Here is a 19,165-nt window from a genome sequence, read left to right on the forward strand (position 1 = left end):
CCAGGCGTTGCACCAAGGATTTGGCCAAACCAATATTAGTGTTAACACTGCCTGCCACTGCTGCAGGGAAGAAGGGACTGTGTCTCCTGTCAGGCACAGCTCCCCCCTCCAAAAGACTGCACCGGCACAGCTCTGTACTGTAACATTTCATTCCTTGCCCTGCCTGCACTTCTCCCTTCTTGGGGAGCTGTGCACATACCAAGTAAATCAAAGTGATAAGAATTTATGAAACCCAAAGCAGCGCTGGGTTTTGGAATGACAACATGATTGTATATGGGTACTAATAAAAGGCAAAGGTTCCCTGAAGCCACAGGCTATGAAGTGGAGTAGAGCAATGTGATTAAGAGAGAGTTAAGAGGTATTAAACTTTGAAGGAAAAGGCATTCCATAGTGACACGTTAATAGATCCCAGGAAAGATTTGTTAATGGACTAAAAATTGAGAGGCTCTTTGTAGGCAAAAGTAAAAAGTAAATCACAGTTTCTCCATGGGGGAGGTTCACTTAGAACTTGGAGAAGGCAGGAGAACACCCAGGGCTGCCTGGTTGGGGCTTGGAGCCCAGGACACAGGGGCACAGGGAGGACACAGGGACACAGGGCTGCTTCCAGGGGTGCTCTGCCACAGCTCTGCACAGCCACACCTGGGTTATGTCTTCCTTCCCATCACACTGAGCACATGAGTGAATGAAATATTATTATTTGGGCCAACAAAGGCAGTTAGGGATGCTGTGATTTCCTGAAAACTTCTTCTGGGGTGTGAAACACAGAGTGTAGACACAAGAGATAGCTAAAAATGGCTAATTTTCAATTAAAACACACTGCAGTTGGGCAATAGCTGAAAAATGAAATACGATCTCATCAAAGTCTGAACCTTGTAAGGACACTGAGCCCAGTAAAAAACTTCATCTGGCTGGTATGAGATACTAAATTTCCTGATAGCAACCCAAAAGCAATCGTAATCAGGGTGGAAAAAAGGCTGTAAAATGTTTGTCTTGGCCTGATCTTCTTTCTGTGATCTCCTTTCTAAGCTGACATATTGGAAGCAACAAAAATGACAATATTTCAGAGCACACTCCTCTCTGAAAGGCAGAGAGCTCCAGAACAAGTAATATTGTCTCTTCTTGATAATGGAAGGCTGATTTATTCTTGCTCCATTATAATAAAAGGCATAATATATTTTGTGACATATTGAAATCAGTGGGGGACCTTTACCTTTTACCAGTGGAGCAATTTCACTTCTCCATAGCCTTGTTCAGATGCATCTAAGATTTTTGGACTTTCTAACACAAACTCTAACCTGCATTTCATAGGCAGTGAGAAAGTGGCATCCGGAACTTTGGATGTGGCTTTGGAGAGGACTGGATGTAATTGCACAGCTGTTATTGCACCATCAAACACAGCTCTTTTCTGCAAAAGAGGCAATCCTGCATGTTTGATGACAGAGAGTGGTGTACATGGTGACAAGAATTAACAAAACAGTTGCCTAAATTCTGTTTTGGGCTTTTTTTTTTTTTTTTTCAGACTTGAGGCCCATCAGGAGGCTAAAGATGAGCATCAAACAAACATCAGCTGATGCTTTTGTCACTCCTTGTGTGATCAAGTCCTGGGTCAGTCCCAGTCCTTTCCTTCCCAGGTGTTTTTCTTTTGGAATCCCAAACCCAGGCTGAGCCCTGGTGATGCAGGTTCCTTCAGCTAACATCAGCCAGGAGTTTTGCATTTGGGAGTTTATGAACTACTTAGAGTTATCAAAGGGTGTCAATGAGCATCAATGCTTGCACTCCCACAAGTCTCTGCTGAAAAGAAGCTTCAAGAAAGAGGGGCAAAAGCAGAATTGTGGGGTGAGAGGTGCTGTAGTTCTGGGATTCTGGCTTACAGCTGTAAAGTAGGTTCAGAGAAAAGGCTGAAAAGAGTGAGACATCCAGGGTATCTTCAGTCTGCAGAGAAGAGCCTTTCCCAGAATGGAGGTGGGTGTTTGAGTATTTTGAAAGGAATGGAATTTATATGATTGTTTTACAGGTACTTCTGAATGGAACATATAAAAAATATGTTTTAAGGTGGGGATAAACCAGGGGAGTTGGAGTATAGCCAAGCAGCTGTACCCAATCACTGTGCCTTTCAGACAGCAAAGCAATATGAAAAGTGCAAAGTGAGGATTCAGAACTGGAAGAAATATTTGTTTTGTTTCTTTTCTTAAGAGTTCTACATCCTTCTGATAAAGGCATACATGGTAGAACAATTCAAACTGTTGATTTTCTTTGAATGCTTGTGATCCTAATTACTTTATTAATTCAATGTCTGTATTATATGTGGGTTTTGTTGTAGTTGTTTGTTACCACTTGTTTTTACTATACATAATGCTAAAATTTAATCTATGTGATGGAACTGTCCTAGGCTTTTTGTTGCTATAAGTCATAGGGTTTTTTTAGACTATTTTCATATTAATAACTACTTAGCTTTTTCTTCTGGCTTTTGTTTTCCATGAGAAATACTCATCCTACTCATCCTCTCCTTGTGGAAGAGGGGGAATGATATATTTGTTTGGGACTTTTTATTATTTTCATTTCAGTATTTATTTCTTAACTGAGAACAGTCTGTCTAATATTTGCGTTCCAGTGAGCACAGTAAATCATGAAATTATGTATTTATCATCCCTTTTTATTTTTAAAGGTATAATAGAAGGGAAAGCCATTTAGCAAATCAGGTACAAAACTAAGATCTATATTTTAGGAGCTGCAGGGGAGTTGGAAGAAAATTGGCTCTTATGATGAAGCATTATTCAGTCCATCACATGTGTGAAGTACAATTTTGCCCCTGAGGTGAAGAAATGGGTGTTTTTTCCCTTTCTATATAACCTTGGAATTTGGAGGATTTTCCTTGTGTGCATTACTGTGCCATGTGGCAGTGCCTCTTGCATTTATATTTGGGATGTGCTACAAATGGCAGGGCAAATATGTGTCTACTTGCAGAGTGAGGCAGGTAGAAGAAATAGGGTCAGGACTGTTCCCAGTTCAGCTTCCCCCACACAGTTCCTCTTCACAATGAGGGAATGGGGATTTTATTATTTGGTTTTGTTCTGGATCTGTTTCAATATTAATTTCTCTTGATAGAGAATTAATAAAACTCAGTGGTTTAATTTCAGACAGGTTTGAATTAACCTGTCTGTATGCACAGGAGCAACCCAGAGGCTCTGAGCTTTGTGCTTGACTTGTCTAAGCTGTTAGGGAGCCATCAACACTTCCATATCATCCCAACATTGCCTGGGCTTCAGGGCTATGGCTGTGGTTAGGGCTGCCTCGTGCTCCTTAGCAGTGATTTCAAGGTAGGCTAAACTAGCCATTAAATTATAAACCAACTTGGAGACTGAGTTCTGGTTATTTAAAAGAGTGTATTGCTATAAGCCATTAATAAATATATCCCAAGAGGTGGGGATGGGTGCATAGTGGGTCCCCTCCTGGGCAGAGGCTCAGCAAGCAGAATTTTCACTATCCTTGGAGTAATGTTCAGCTTTGGAGGGCATGGAGAGCAGGAGGAAAGGGGGATGTGCTGCAACAACACCTCTCCAGTATTTGCCTTCTTTCACGTACAGCTTATTACCTTTAGTGTCACTGTGATGCATGAGAGTGACTGTGAGTGATGTTGATTATGTGCTGTGGGAAGGATGGAGTTTGAATTCTCCTCTTTGACTTTCCAGCACTTCATTCTGGTACAGAGTAAGATTATTTTCTTGCCTTTTCCTGTTCCTCTTCAGAGCACTCCAAGAATACTAACAGCGTTCTTGTTCTGTGCTTTGCCGAGCACGGGGCTGTGAAATCCAGCTGGCACTTGCACAGAGATTCATATGGAGAACTGTCCTGGCTTCCTCCTCTTAACCCTCTAGAAGGCCAGTCATTCTGTTTTTCAAGATATAAATTAATAAACTGAAATTAAAATGCCAGAATACAATGTAGAAACTGCTGTTGCATCTGACTGATGTGTTAAGACTGCAGCTTGAAGATAGAGGGCAAATCATGTGCAAATGTTAGTACTGTAAAAGAGAACAAGGTTTGGAGAGAAGGAAAAATAATATAAAGAATATTCTAAGCAAAAGTGCCAGAAGGAAGTTGTACATATTTCAGAGAGACAGATTGGGCAAAGAAGCCTGGCAAAGCAAATCCTTGTAGCAAAGCTGTTAAAGTGGCATTGTCTTAGAGCAGTGAAAGTCTGCACTCTGCATTTCTGTGCATGAGTTAACCTGACCCCCAGCCATTGTTTCCTGCAGGAGTGGAATAACTTGATAGGCAGCAGGAGGCAAAATTATTTCAAGTCTTTTGGCATTGCTTCCTGTAACCAAAAAAGTAAACACGGACATCAGCATGTAAACAGGATGCTCAGCTGTAAGTTAGAGCAAGATGTAGCTTGTTCTACATTCAGCTTTTCTAAAAATAATTCCGCTTTAGTAAATAAGACATTCTGTATGTGTATCCTACTTCAACACATTTCAGATTGCCGTCAACAAACTGTAGGATTTTAGTAGAAGGTGTTTGCTAAATAATAAGTAAGGCAAACTGGATTTACTAAATCAGACCTTCTCTGTTTTTGTTGCTAAACTTCTGTATGGAATATGCTTTTCTGTATTTAGATAAAGGCTGCTAGGGATTTACTGTTCTATTTGTGAATGTGGCTGTTCTTGCAAAGCAGTCTTATGATACTGGGAAAACCAGGAGGTGGGTGTTCTACTTCTAGTGCTGCATTACTGTGTTTGTCAGCTTTTTGCTTTTTTTTCAATATGTATTTTGGCAAGCAAGACCATTTTCCTAACCAGATTTTTTTTTTTTTTGTAATTTTGCTGCTGGCAAAAAATGTGAGCTCTTTGGTTTCTAGATAAAACTGCTGCAGTTTCTCTCAGAAGTCATAATTTGGACATGGAGAGCTGCATCTCATAAAATAAACCCATAGTCCCATCGTATCCTGTATTGACTGCATACAGGGAAACTGTAGCTCTATGGGGGACCTGACAGCAGCCTCCCTGTGCCTTTGAGCAAGTTACCAAGAAGACAGAGCCAGGCTCTTGCAGCACTGTATGGCAGGAAGCTGAGAGACAAAGGACATAAACTGGAGTCACAGAGGTTTAGGTTGAATTTAAGAGAAACTTTCTCATTGTTAGGCTAGTCAAGCAGACTGCCCAGAAAAGTTGTGGAGCCTCCAACTGTGGAGATTTTTCAAAATCTGGTTGGATAAAGTTCTGGGCTGCTGTGGCAGACAGCATTTTTGGATAATAATCTAGCTGGGGGTTTTATGTCAAAATCTGATGCACCTGTAAAAACTTTTTGACCTACATAGATATAGGAGAGGAAAAAGTGAATTATAGCCTGGGAGATTTCTTCTCTTGACTTTCCAGCAAAGATGGTGTTCTTAACATTAGATATGGAGTAAGAATATAATACGAGCAGTGCAACAAGGTGACTTCCTGGTTCCTTAAATAACTGACCCAGATTACATAAATTTCACTTGAGAATTTCCAAAATACAGTTGACATTAGATTGTTGAAAGGTAACTCAGATATTCTGGCAATAAAGGTTGGAAATAGTGCAAATAATCCCCTTTTTTTCCCTGTCTAGATACAGCACATTTTGTAATGTGCTGCAGAGGTAGTGTCTGGTATTAGCAGCGAGTGATGGTGTTTAGAGGGTGAATTCAAAGCTTGTAAGGAAAGTTGCAAATACAAGGGGAAGTGTTAATGGAAAAAGGGCAGTTGCCTCTGGCTTGGACTTTTGCTCTCTCCACACGTACACATCCTCTGTTATGCTGCAGTTATCAAACAGCTGCTTACTGTACCTGTTTGCCTCTAACCCTTTAGCTTCAGGTAGAGAAGTGTGAAGAGGCACAAATCATTAGGTTAGGACGACTTATTTCTTTCCTTTTCAGAAGTGTGTGCACATTGTCTGCAACAATGTACTCTACAGCTTTAAGTGGTCAGTCTCACCACAGGTATGTAGTGAGACCAGGTGAACAGGTTCCTTGGTATGGGTTTATCTCAGCTGGGATCTTGGTGTATTGTGCACCTTGTCTGCACCAAGAAGTAGATACATCTGAGGAGTGGGTGATTTCCCACTTCCAGAAATGCAACTGCTGCATTTGCCCCTACAGCAGAGATTTTGTGGATTTAAATAGCCAGATGGTGGTACTTGGCAAAAGTCATATCTTACATGGTTTAATTCATGCTGCAGTTGTTCATTTTGATGCTGGAGATGACTTCAGAGTAGGAAGTGTTTCAAATGAATATGTTTGTCCAAGGCCATTTCTATTTCAAGACTATGAATAAAAAGAGGAGGGGAGCTGAAAGGAGAAGCTGCTGGCTGTTCATGGTGGTCTGCTGGTGTGACTATTTTAAGTGAATAGACCACTGAGAACAATGATGATGCTTTCAGTGCAGAATATCTCATTTTGAACAGCCAGACAGTCTTTAGAATGTCTCTGGACACATGCCATCTTCACCTTAAGCACCATCCTCCTGGCAGCTAAAGAGCATTGTACTAGTAGTTTAAACCTGGGAGCTGTAGATTGGGGAATATGTTTAGTACAGATAGTTTGGGGTACAAGCTGCAGGGGAAGAGCCCAGAGGCAAGAGGCTGTAAAGTGAGGGCATGGGGACCTGTGGTACAGCCAGGCGAGGGACAGGGACATGGCAGGAACTGAGAACCCCTGGACTTTCCCACCCAGAGCCTGTAAGGGGATAAAAGCCAAGAGGTTCCTTTCTTTTGTATCCCTTCTTCTTGCAGGCACAAGCCCACCCTGCTATTTAGTTATTGTACCATGGTTAAAATGCTTTAAGATTTGGATGTCTGTGACTGTGCTGTGGGAAATCTGGAGTTGAGCTGATGAGGAAACTTGGTCTGAGTGTGAGTGGAGGGGGTGTAGCTGAGAAGGGGCCTCAGCTCCAGCTCAGATGGTGGGACAGGGAAGTTTCCTTAACCACATATATCAAACACTCTGGTGCCAAATTGTTTTCTCTGCATGCCGTGGAAAACACTTTTCTGGGGATATTCTTCAAACAGTCCTGACTTTTGCAAAAGATGTCAAGAAATCCTCACAACCACACAGTACGAGACTGTCCAGGAAGAGGCAAAGGCCAGAAAACCCTCTGCTATCTTTATCCCAGACTGTAGATGTTATGCAGTACTTTCTTCAAGCTTTATTTTCTAAGGATTTTGTTCCTTGGCTGGGTGGGGCTCTGAGCAGTGCTGCAATATGATGACATGGAGGCTTCAGTATGAAAACTGGTGTGTGCCTTGCAACTGAAAATGAAGGCAGATTTTTGACATTTGCCAATTCCAGGTTCAGGGTGCTCTGATGGCTCAGCAGCTTTTAATTGAGGGAGTATCTTAATTTATCCCTGAAATACCAAAAAACAGTGCTGGATTAATTTTATTTATTATTCATTTTATGAAGTAATTTTTCCTCACTGTATAGAGGAAAATCAAATGTGGCACTACAAAGGAAGCTGATGATGCTGCATGTTCTGTTGGTTAGTTGGGAGAAGATGCTAAAGCCAGTATAAACTCAACATGAGTTAATAACTATCTGTTTTCAACACTTATCCTCTAACAGAGCATTCATGCTATCCTAACAAGCAACTAAGTTGTGATGAAAATTATTATTTGGATCTCAAACTTTGCTAGTCAGAGCCACTGGAGCTCTGACTAGCAAGGAAGGTCAAGCTGCACGAAGCTAAATGTGCCATCTGAATTCCAGGTCCTACCTGGAAAGGAACGAAGATGTCTGAGGGAAAAGAGTGTATTGCTCTAAAACATTTAAAGTGCAAAAGAAAACAGGCTGTACTCTGCCATCCTTAAAACACAAGAGGTAAAACCCATAAATAGAGGCTGTATTTTTATGGGCAAGAACAGTATGTTTCTTAGTCTATTGCATAGTCAGCCTTTTGCCATACTAATTGCTAAAATCATAAACATCCGTACTTTCAAGCTGCTTGCTGAAGTTGCCCACTCAATCTTTATACAAAAATTTAAGAAGTAAAAAACCAACACAAACTATAGTGACTTCTTTCCAAATTCTCCTCTAATGACACTGTTGTTCTAATGAAGTGATTAGACTTTCTTACCTCAGCTAGCAATGCTGCTAAACCAAGTTGAAATACCCATCTTGCTGGGATTACCCTTCAGGCACTATTTAAATGATGCACCAGCAAATACATCGACTTTAACTTGACATTTGTTGTCCTTGCTGTTTTCCCCTACTAGTTCTGTAAGACACTGAATTTTTCCCTTGGAGTCATGAGTAGTGTTTAAGGAAAAAGAAATCTGTCTTTATTCTTAGAAATGACATTTTTGTTGATGAGCCATCCATTTTCTTTCACTTATGAACTTTAAATTGTATGCTGCTTTGACAGCATTTTTGCTCTTGGAAGTATCCAGCTACACCATCATGCTCCAAAAATCCCCAACTCTTCAGAGCCAAATTGTTGTCTTGCTCCATGCACTGATGCTCAGTCTGAAAGTGAACCAGAGCAGTGAAAAGCTATTTATTACATGATGGCATCTTCAGGCCTGTGTCAGTCTGAAAAGGTATTTCATTCTACTTAAGTTGCTACCTTAGTGGTCTGCAAGTTATGTTTTGCTGAAAAAAGTAATTTAATCACACTTAGTTTTAAGTTTTGGCCATGGGAATTAAAACTGTTACCAATCCCAAAATACCAGCTGAAATGAGAATAAAGGAAAATACTAGGTACTGAAGCAGTGATGTCTCTCCCATGATATTTGTTGGACCCCTTCTGCCCAGAATTAAAAAAAAGACAGTATTTTCCTATAAATTTGGCTGATAGTTCTCTGTACCAGTCTCTTTCCTATGGATCCTGATTGGAATTAAAGCCCATGCACCGACAGAAGTAGTGTGAAGAGATCAAGTGGGATTCAGTCCTGTGTCTTCTGTTTTCTTGTAAATTGCAATCGTGGAAATGCGTTTGAAATTAAAAGGTTAAATAACATACTCTTTACAGTAGCCTACCTTAGGACAAGTAAATCAGGTATAAGATGTGCCATAAGGAAAGTGTAAGCCCTGGACAAAGAAAACACTAATTTATCCACTTTAACGTATATTAGGTGAATTTATTTACTGGCTTGAGTTTGCTTTTGCTGTATGCAACAAACGGGGAGCATTGACACATGCAGGTGAGATTTTGATGAAATTCTGGTGCCCTCTTAGGTTTTCAATTTAGTGTTGAAAACTAAACTAAAGTTTTAGTTCAGTGTTTGCACCACTTGACTCCCTTTATTAGAGTTTGTTTGGTATGTGTCTGGGAAACAGTGAAGAATTACAGCCACCAAATTAGACAACAAACTTTACTGTATGGATTTCATAGCAGCTCATGTAAATGTTTTTCCTGAAGAGCTGTAGTGTGACGGGATTAACACACATCCTCTGAAGCTACCTTTGAATCAGCAGTGAGCTGCCTTCTGTTCCTGTACCTTGTGCAGTCTCTTATGTCAATGCAAAGGACATTAAACCAGTGTTAGAATGTATTTTAACTTTTTTTAAGAGGGTTAGGTTGGATCACAAGGCCAGATAGATTTAAATGGAAGTTCCATGAATGCTCTTCCATAGAGGACTTGTGTGTAGCACAACCTGCTCTGCTGTGTGTACAGCCACAAACAAGGCAGAAAATACCAGAGAAACAGCAAAGAGCAGATACAGCCCTTGGGTGTTCTCCAGGCTTTTTAGATTTCCAAGTGTGTATTGTGGCAGGCACAGGCCTCCTGACAGCAAGAGAATCAGGAATGTGTGAACTCCTGCAGGTTTAAGCAGGTGCAAGGAAACAACCCCAGTGCAGTGGGATGGACCAGCCCTGCTGTGGGTGGTGCTGCTCTGTGAATCCGTAAAAACTGTGGCGTCCTGGAATGGAAATAAGTGATGACCCATCAGTCTGCACTTGCATCTATGCTGAAAGGATCTCCACCCCGGACTTACAATGGGAGCAGTAAAGCAGATTTCAGTGCCTGTGCTCAGCACTGCACTGACAACAGGATGCAGCATGAGCTGAGTGGCAGCTTCCCACCAGACGCACCAAGGCTTGAGTCTAACTCTGTTAGGACTCCTGGAACATGGTTTTACTCTAATTACAGTTTTTAAAATACTTCAGTTTTTTACACACTGGTCTCCTGGAGAGTTAAAAACAAAACGTCTTTGATTCTATTGATTTCTGTGCAAATTGTAACATCATTTTATCAGGTTTTGATTTTAATTAGTCTGCTTCAGGGAGAGAATTAACATGGTATGTATAGCCCCTATTTAAGTTTACCCAGAATTGTATAATAGTGAAGTTTGTGCCAAACAAACAGCTGGGCTCTGTCTGGAAAAGCTTATATTCTGGTGGCACAAACAAAAATACAGAATAAATACAAACACAGAACAGCATGTGGCCATTGCAGTTGGTAGTAAATGGAAAGAAATTAAATTCTTCTGTTTCTGTGATGTTTTTCTGCTAAGTGCCTCAGAATTATAACAACTTGTTATTGTTTCTTTGTATGGACTATCTCTTGACACACTCTCCTTCTAAACAGAGCTTGGATTATTCACCAGATTTCTTCTTATAACTTGCACCTTCTTTCCTTGTTTTAGACTCTTGTGATAATTTTGCTTCCAAGTTATAGTATCTCTCCATTACTGATGGTTCCATATGGTCACTCAATTCATACAGTTAATTTAATTAGGTTCCTCTATAGTGAAGCACTGCATGGGCATAAGCTCTAGTGTCTCTCCTGATGGATCACTGGGCAAAAGCTCTCGCTCATGAGGACTTACATTGGAATGAAACTTTAATTATTTAGATACTTACAAAGACAGAAAAAAGCTACATTAAGAAAGCAACGTTATACATTTCTTTAAAAAACGATTGTAAGCAGGTGCCTACAAGCTAGTGAAGTTTACATTTGATGTAATGAAAAAAATTCTGATTTCTTGCTATTTATAAACAAGACTACATTTGCCCTCTTACGTATTATTTTCTTATTTTTTCTGACAGCAAACTTGTGAGGAATCCTTCCCACAACAGTGAAACCTTTTTTTTGTGTCTTGTCAGAGATAAGGTGACTGTGTGGAAAAACAATGATGATAGGGATCTGTAATTACTTGTGACTGATGAGCATATCTGACACTGTTTCCTGGTATGCACTGATAATTCTCTGAGGTAAGAGGAAAACAGACAACTTCCTCTGCTGGCAGTAGATATTTTATGTTCAGGATGCTGCTTGTGGTGAGGTTTTGGGCAGGATTGCTATACCACAGTGTGAAAGTATTAGGAAAAACAATGTGTGTCCAGGGAGTATCTGCTAAATGTTTCTGTCTTTCAGGCTGGTATAGTATGAATAAAGAGAAAATGAGTCCTGGGAGACAGAGAGCTCTTTCAGATGTCAGTCCTCCAATTAACTCTGTAAGGGCACACCAGAGCATCTCTGGGTAAAGGCCATCTGTCTTTTTCTCTTAATATGAATGGTGGCAATATAATTATTTTGAGTGGTGAAAGAAGATTCTCTTTTGGGAGAAATTTGTCTTGATTCAAAAGTACTGATATATGCAAAGTCAGAACTGGACTTTGTAGCAGCTTTATTTTAAGCTGAACATTTAAAATGTGTATGATATTTTAAAGTTTCTGAGAAGTTTTTGAAATGTGAACTAATCTAAATTATGCAGAGGTCTAGGAGCTGAACTAACTACAAACAAACTTTCAAATCTACTACTAACCCTCAAAACTACCTCTACCTGAACGGCTTAAATGAAATACTGTGCTCTGGAAGGGTAAGAGAATAATATTTATCTTAACTGCAGTTTATCCTGTGCTTCTCAAAATGATCAGTTGCAGGACAATCATTAAAATCACAGGCTATATGTTACTGTCTTTGGAAACAAATGATACATTGCAAGATTTGTGGGTCTTTGTCTTTTATCACAGCAAATCGAATGTGTCTGTGTCAACAGGGGTTCTTTTTAGATTGTTCCTTATTTTGCTAGGCTTGCTACTTCTAAATAAAATGTTTTGAGTTAATAAAGAACAAAAATGTTGCTGTTTAAGAATTGCTGTTTGGTTTAAATCTCTTTTCTTGCTATATATTGGCTATAATGCAGTTCCAGATGAAATCAACCAGTAATTAGGGGTTGTCCCTTTCCATCTTCTCCACAATGTTCCGCAGTTACCTCTTTTGTTCAAAAACAACTGGAGGTCAGGTTATGTGAAGAAACCCCGGGATGAGTTAAACGATCAAGACGCAGAAAAGCCTGGAGCACTGTAGTCTGTAGTGTTCCTCCTCCATTTGGAACAAATTACCTATCCCAGCTTCAGACCTCAGTGGGGGAGAATATAAATTGGTTTTTATTTAGTCTTAATGTTGTCTTTGCCATCCTACCTGCGCTCAGAGTATTTGCTGTAAGTGTGAGCCCTGCAGGTTGCCAAAGGGCCACTTGCAATGCTCTGTCTTCTGCTCCTGTTCCAGTTTTGCTGTGTTAGACATCCTGGAGTAGAAGCCTAAACAGGGCATAGAGCATGAGGGGGAGAAACCCGGAGAGGGGGGAGGGAAGTCTGGCTGGAGAATAGCAATGCGTGTATTTCATGGTAAAAAGGTGTAAGAGGATCTGAAAGTGCCAGGCTTTGGTGAAAAAAAATATGGGTAGTTAAAAAAGAGGATATATTCTATAAACAAGATTAAAGGAAATTAAATTGGAGGATTAAGGCTCAGCTTCTCTACCTGTTCTCATTTTCTGTTTCAATTCACAAAAACCTCCTAAAATCCACTGGTGATTATTCTGTAAATAATGAAAAAAGCAAGAAGCATGTGTTCTCCATAATCTGTGGCTTTAATCTTTATCATAGAAACTGTTTCTCTTGTGAAATGACTTTGGGTGTTGTGGAGCCCTGTTTATGAGGGACGTTGATTATATTCACTTGCATCTCTTGAAGGAGTGGGTCTGGGATTCTCGGAGTGCTGTGTCCAGCTCTGGGGCCTCCAGATGGTTTTGACCTGCTGGAGTGAGTCCCAGAAGGATGATCAGAGGCCTGGAGCATCTTTCCAATGGAGTGAGGCAAAGTTGGGTTTTTTAAAGGTTCTAGGAGACATTAAAGCCTCTTCCAGTACCAAGAGAACTGCACAGACACTGGGGAACTGTCTTGCAGCTTAAGGATACAGCTTTACTGAGTGGAAGAGGAAAGGTGGGGAGAATCCAGTGCAGGAAAGCTTTGATAAGAAACAGGGCTTCCATCTCATTTCAATATGATAGATTTCGAAGTTTAAAGAAAATACGATTAAGTAGGGAGTCATTTCCTTTACAGAAAAAATAATCATGCTCTAGTTTAAGTTTGGACAAAAATTAGAATTTCCTGCTTTTGCTAATTATTCTTTGTAAGACATGGGTCAAGGGATAGAAAAATTTCAGGCGTACTGCAGAACCCCAAAAGAAATTAAGTTTTGCGTCACTATGCACTTACAGTACTTGAATGTGGATCAGACCAATTCCTCCAATTGTGTAAAGCACACATGCTTAAAAGCCATTTTTAGGGAGGTATTTCATTGCTTATGGGATGATGAATAATTAATGGATTGTCTAAGTATGTTGCATTCCTCCTTGTTTAGCTGTCCTTTCCTAAGTACTTGGTGTAGCCATGGAGACCCTTCTAGGCCTAATTTTGCTGTCTTCTCACTTTCTTAAAGCTGTGCATCTGTGCACTCCTGTCCTCTGGATCAGAGTTCTTGATTGTACAGGGGTAGAAACAGACCCTGAGCTAACCTGAAGTTACCTGAGGAGGTGCAGCAAGGCAGTTCAGCACTTAGGATACCTGATACAGGAACATCAGCTCTAGTGAGTTTCCATGATCCATTTAATGTCTTCTTTCTTTGGAAGCTACTGCTATTAGCAGACTTTATAGGTAGATAACGCTCATTTTTGTTGCTTTGTAGTGTTATTTTTCCAAATTCATTATTTAAAAGGTCATTTTCCAAGGTTGCTAGGTCTGAAATGACTGTTCTTGGCAGCAGCTCCAACTGTCTCTTCATTTCATTAATTTTCTTGCTGAATCGTGGATTTGTTCTGTAAAATACATATATCCAATTAATTTTTCAGTATAAAAGGCAGAGACTGCCCATAAAAAGGAATTTTAGACTTTCAAACTACATTTAGCAGATGGTTTTAAAGGTATTTAATTTCTTGTGTCCTCAAGTGGGGCTTCTGTTATTTAAATGTGTGGTGTCTCTTGTCTGTGTAAAGGAGGAGGACTTGACATTCCAGGCATGCCTACCAGTCCTCTTGGTCTCAGAACCTTCCTTGATTAAATGCTGCAGGAATGGGCTATAAGGGGCAGGACTGCAGGTCCCTTTCAGACCTTTAAAATGACAATTTTAATGCTCTCCTTCTCCTGCACTGGAATAAATAGTCCTGCCAACTAGAGTGATTGGTGTCCTCCACCAAGGGAGAGGACATGACCCTTCACAGTGTCAGTTCACCAGTGTGGCAGCCAGGTAGGATCTTTCTTATATGGGTAGTAGACAGAACTCTCTTAAAAATTAGATTTTTCTGTTAGTTAATCGAACACAACCCAAAAACGCAGCATCAAACCCAGCAAGGATTAAGGGAGCCACGAGGTGGCACTTCTGCTGCACAGAATGCCTAAAGCTCAAGCACTTTGCAGGCTGGTAAAAATACAAAAAGAAACAAACCAACCAACCCAACTTTTACCTACAGAAAGAAATTAAACTTATTCTTATAAACAGCCATTTAAAGTCAGGAGTTAAAACCATCACATGGATTCCTTTCAACCTAACCAGGAGCTGGGCTCGATGATCCTTGTGAGCCTCTTCCAACTCAAGTTATTCTATGATTCTATGCTAGACTTTCTGTAAAACAAAAAACTTAGAAACTGCCTTATCCAGCATCTCAAGTCAATGAAGTCTCTTTAAACCTAATATTAATTTTCTCGTGTTTTCATGCCCATTTCCAAACTCCCTGATATTTTTTTGATAAGGAAAGATGTGCACCAATACTGGTGTTCTATGGCTGTACAGTTTTCATGCACTGTTTCCTTTCAGGAAGGTTTTAAGTTCCTATTTGGTTATTCTGCATGTCCTTTTCTAGCCAGGTCACAGTAGGTTTTTGCAAAATGTAATTGCTTGTAGGTTTCTTTTTCTTCAGAGTGTAAATATACTTCAGTTTCCCTAAGTGTTGGGGTGCCATTTGATTTTTTTTTTCCTTTTTTGGTAAGTTACTTCTAGAGCATGTGTTTGTGATTCAGTATTAAAAAAAGCTCTGCTAGCTGTCTCAAGCTTTTCTCTTTGGTTGTATTGTGGTAAGCAAATGCTCTCTGCCTGTGATCTTCGATGAGGCCAGTCCTTGGCAAAAATGTTGGGGGAAGGGAGGAATTCTTACAACAGCAGCAGGAAGACAAGAGTCTGGGCAGCAAAGCTAGCCTGGTTTTAGCAAAAAGTTAATGGAATTTTGTATTTGACTGACTTTTGGCTATTGCTTAGTAATTAAGAGACCTGTCCAGGAATTTCTGACTAAGATGCAGCAGTCACAAGACTCCAAACAGCTTTCCTGACCAACTCCCAACGAGTTTGGAGCCCTGTGTGAAAGCATGTGGAGTCATGGCTGGTGGACTTTGCATTTGGAGATGATTTCTCTGCTGCAGTGTCAGCTCACACTTGGGACTATCCAGAAGTAGTTCACAGCTGAAGCAAGGAAATGGGGAACTGTGGTGGTGTCAAATCTGTTTTAAACTTCAGCCTTTCTCACTCATGGGAATGGGCATGACTGGCTTAACCTACACAGTGCAAAATCCTCAAGTCTGGAGTGACTAACAAAACCAGTCTATAGCCATGGCTTGTACCTGGGGTGGGTATACAAAAGAGAAGAATGTAGGAAAGAGTAGAGTTATAACATGTTATTGCAGGAGATGAAAAAATTGTGAATAAAAACTGATGAATCATGATTTGGGCAAGTGCACTTGTACACCTACAAGCCTGACAGATTTCTTTGGGCATGAAAAGTACACCTCCAGCTGCAGCTGTGTTACTTCTGCTTAATGTTGGAAAAAGTACTTTATTAATGGGGATTGTAGACTAGTTCACCTGCTCTGTAGTGACCACGTTGCTCTTTTTTTTTTTTTTTTGGAAAATTGTTTTCAGAGCTACAGCAGTCCAGCCAGACGTTCCCATTAATACTTTATTAGCAGAAGCCAGTTCTGTTATAAATGCTTGAAATTTGCTTTTCTGTCTGCTTTCATATGCCTGGAAGACTTCTGGAAGACGTGTTTTCTGCCTTTTCTGCAACAGCTGCTGCGCTAAAATGCCTTTATTTCAACAGTAGTTTTTATTCAGTAGGGAACACATTTTAAATGTTTTTGTTTTTGTTTTTTTTTTTCTTTCATAAGCATCTTTCTGGGAAAAGTAGCTGGACATATTTCACCTTCTTAGAATGGACATTTCTATAATCCCCTAAACAATACTAGCCTTCAGAGAGTAAAATTCATCAGTCTGACGCTTCTCCTGCCTTTGTTGAGCTGAGCCCTGTGCCTTGTGTGGTAGCATCCGGGATTACAGGACAAATTGTAGATTTAGGGACAGAATTAACAGCAAGACGTTTCCAAGCAGAACTAAGTCCTTAATCTGGGTCGGGGAAATTTGTTTTGCTAAGGAGACAGTATTGTAATGGCAGTGCATTCGACATCAAAGTTTACCTGTTAAGAGGCTTTATGAGAGCAGTGTAATTGCACAGCTCAGACACCTACAAAACTCTGGTGTGCTTCGATCCTTCTGGGTTTAGTTTCAGGTGTGTCTGCGGTGCTCAGGGATGTTGAGGGATGCTCAGGGATAACCGGGTGTGGGTCCTGCCTGGCCCTGGCTGCGCTCGGCTCCTCTCATCTCCCCTCCCAGGACAAAAGTAGCTCCCAGCTACTTTTGTGACTTGTACAGGCACAAAAAGCTGCACATCAGAAATTATCCCCCCCGCAAAAAATGTAAAACAAGGTTTGAACACCACCATTATCTGCTAAACGGTACAAAAGGCTGAGAGAGTTTGGGCTGTTCAGCCTGGAGATGAGAACTCCAAGGAAACCTCAGAGCCCCTCCTAGTTAAAGGGGCTAACAGAGGGGCTTTTGACAAGGGATGGAATGACATGATGGAGAGTAGCTTTCGGTGGAGAGAGGGTAGACTTAGACGAGATATAGGAAAGAAACTCTTCCCTGTGAGACCCTGGCTCAGGTTGCGCGGAGCAGCCGCGCCTGCCCCATCCCTGGCGGTGCTCAATGCCGGGCTGGACAGAGCTCCGCGCACCCTGCTCCAGTGGAAGCTGTCCCTGCCCACGGCACAAGAGTTGTAACAAGATGCTCTTTACAACCCACCCATTCCGCGGCCCGGTGAACGCCCTCCCCTCTGTCCCGTCCCGTCCCGGCGGGGCTCGGCGGCTCCGGCGCGGCCCCGCGGGCGCTCCCCGGGGTGGCCCCTCACGGCCGGGGCCGGGCGCGCTCCGCTTTACGGCTGCTGAAAACTCCCTGGGCGGGCCGGGCCGGGCTGTGACGCGCAGGGCAGCGCAGGTAACGCCGGCTCGGGCGGACCCGGGGCGGGCGGGACACCCGGGCTACCTCCTGCCGGCCCCGCGGGCGAGGAGGAGCCCGGCTGTCAACGCGGAGCAGAACTCGGTCAGCTCCGTGCGTGTTTTTTTTTTTTTTTCCGAAGTAGCCCAGAAGTCGGGGAAATCAGAGGATCCGCGGCTGCCCCTCGGGGGCTCCGGGCTGGAGCAGGGTTCGGGGTAGGACAGGTAAATGCGCCGTGCGGACGGTCCCGCACAGCCCGGCAGCTCCCGCTCTCTCCATCCCCGCTGCCCGCGTGGAGCCGCTCCGCGTTCTGCTCTTTGCTCTCGCTGAGGAACGGGACACCAGCGTGGTCTCGCCCGAGTTTAGAAACTGAACGATGTGTTTGTTAAACACTGAAACGGATCTCCCCAAACACAGTGAGCTGTGTCACATGCTGAAAAGTCGCCGTGAGCGCGGTCAGGAGGATGGCAGGACGCGCTCCCCTCGGGCTTTGGGGTCTGCTCAGGGTACCAAAAACGCTGCCGGGAAATTTCGCAAGTTTCAGTCTAGGACAACGTTGTCATTGTCGCCCTTCTGTGTGATCTTCGGTGTCTTGGTTTTGCCATCCTTGCAGAGCTCCTTGACTTCGGCAGGTGTTCGTCTCCTGTAGCTGAGATGGCCTCAAAATTGTAATTAAAATAAACTCCGTAACGAGCGTGGAGTTGACACTTGCTAAAGAGCGCTGAGGCATCTCGCTGACTTCAGCTGAAATTTGCGGTATTGTTGCTGAGTCATCAGGACAGAAATATTCGGGGAAGAAATAAAGAATTTAGATTTTTAACCCAGATATGGACAGCCTGTTTCATGTTGACTTATTTATTACTTGTTACATATTTCTTGCATTTACAGGCAAATTTATTTGTTCAGTGGTTAGCATATGGAAAGCATTAGATGGCTGAAACTGTAACGATGCCAGTCCTGTATATCAAGCAATAACTGTATGTATTTTTAGAATTTTAATCTAAAGAGCTCTTGTATGAGTCCCAGTACATCCATAATGCATCATTTATCTCTGCTATCATCAAAATACTAAAGAGTGTCTTCTGAATTTTGGTCATGGATCACATTCCTAGTAGATGTCTTAACTGTATGATATTCTACTGTAAAGTTAATCACCTGAAACAAGACAAAGAGTGATCTTTTGTGGCTTACCTTTAGTAGGGTGTTTTTTTTCCTGCTGGAGTTTTTTAATTAAAAACTCTGTAGCTATACATACAACATTTTCTTTAAAAAAACCTTATCCCACAGAAACACACTTTTTCCCAAGTTTCATCAGATATTTTGTGGTTTTAGTGTCTCTCTAAACTTAGAGGGGTTTTTTTCATATCCTTAAAATTGTGAGAGTTTTACGTTGCTGAAGATGTTGGCTGAAACAATACTAGCAGGTCACATTGTTCAATAACGAAGCAATACTTTTGTTTGTGATAACAGAAAACTTTGTTGTTTTTTTTTTGCGTTGAAGAGTTGGGTCCAGGTTGTTTATCTGAAACAGAAAGTAAAGTTTAAATGGGAAGAAAGTCAGAATTATCTAAGTTAATAGAAAGATGCTCGTGGTTCACATGCA

General features: G+C 41.5%; 1 protein-coding gene across 1 annotated transcript in view; it reads left to right on the forward strand.

Annotated features, from left to right (window-relative positions):
• Positions 1-1,792: 1,792 nt before the first annotated feature.
• Positions 1,793-19,165, forward strand: part of NAALADL2 (N-acetylated alpha-linked acidic dipeptidase like 2) — a 413,787-nt gene continuing 396,414 nt past the window's right edge. The window contains exon 1 of the mRNA XM_039713916.1: positions 1,793-1,962. The gene's annotated coding sequence lies outside the window, so the exon portion shown is untranslated. The remainder of the gene's footprint in view (positions 1,963-19,165) is intronic.

Source organism: Passer montanus, unplaced genomic scaffold, assembly GCF_014805655.1.
Source record: "Passer montanus isolate IOZ18808 unplaced genomic scaffold, ASM1480565v1 scaffold29, whole genome shotgun sequence".
Classification (NCBI taxonomy): Eukaryota; Metazoa; Chordata; class Aves; order Passeriformes; family Passeridae; genus Passer; species Passer montanus.